The following is a 1,046-nucleotide window of genomic DNA, read 5'->3' as shown; positions in this document are numbered from 1 at the left end:
CTCCATCATTTGTTCAGAATAGTTCAACACTGAATAAAGAATAGATGGAAATGGAGTTTGAACTAGCCAGGAAAGAGAAGGAATTCTTGGCATTGCAACATTGTAACATTTGCTTCCTGTCAATATGGACATGCTTGAGTTTGATTTGAATTTAACATGTCACATTATTTTTCTCAGGTTGGATTGCATAAATTTTTTTTTCTGTTACCCAAAGAGATATTTAGCAATACTGGCAATTATAATTAGGTGTCAAGACAACTGCTTCTGAGATATTGGGACACAGTGCCACATGTATTTTTATATATTGAATTTTTTTTTTTAAAAGCAATATGTTGCATACCAAAAGCAAGGTTCCTAGCTGTAATAATCATACTGGCTTACTGTTTTCAGTGTAAACTATTTCCTATTAATCATAAAAATCCATCCATTTTCCTAGCTGCTGGTCCATTTCAGGGTTGTGGGGATAGTGGTTGAGCCCATCCCAGCTGTCACTGAGTGAAAGCCCCGGTACACCCTGTAGGTTGCCGGTTTAACATCAGGCGAACACATTAAAGACAGATAACCATTCTTCATGCTTACATTTAAACCTGCAGCCATCATTCATGTCAGGACCTTACTGTGGTAAAGTGGCAATGTAGGCCTAAGTGCATAAAAGAAAAAAAAAACATAGGGATGTGCTTAATAATTGGTGTGAGGTGGGATTATTTTTTTTCCCCGATCAGTGTTTCTTGAAATGGTAGGGGAAAACTGGGCTTAACATAGGATGACATTGTTATTGATAATTTCTTGAAAGTTGGTGGCATTGTTTGGTTTTAGCACTAGACATCGACCTGGACATAATATCAGATATTCATTTAGAGACTGTCTTAAGCTCTGCATTTTTTTTTTATTTAGCTCAAATATTGTGAGAGTAATTGATGTTTTTAAAGTTTATAGTGTTTTGTACCTCACGGTTAGTCACCCCGTAATGTTTTGTTGGCTGATGTTTACCTGCAGAAGATATTTGAAGACTGCATAAAGATGTTCTATGCATGCGTACTAAAACA

The sequence above is a fragment of the Pundamilia nyererei genome, unplaced genomic scaffold, assembly GCF_000239375.1.
Source record: "Pundamilia nyererei isolate P.nyererei 1_Seehausen unplaced genomic scaffold, PunNye1.0 scaffold00002, whole genome shotgun sequence".
In the NCBI taxonomy this organism is placed as follows: Eukaryota; Metazoa; Chordata; class Actinopteri; order Cichliformes; family Cichlidae; genus Pundamilia; species Pundamilia nyererei.
This window is presented reverse-complemented; position numbering follows the sequence as displayed.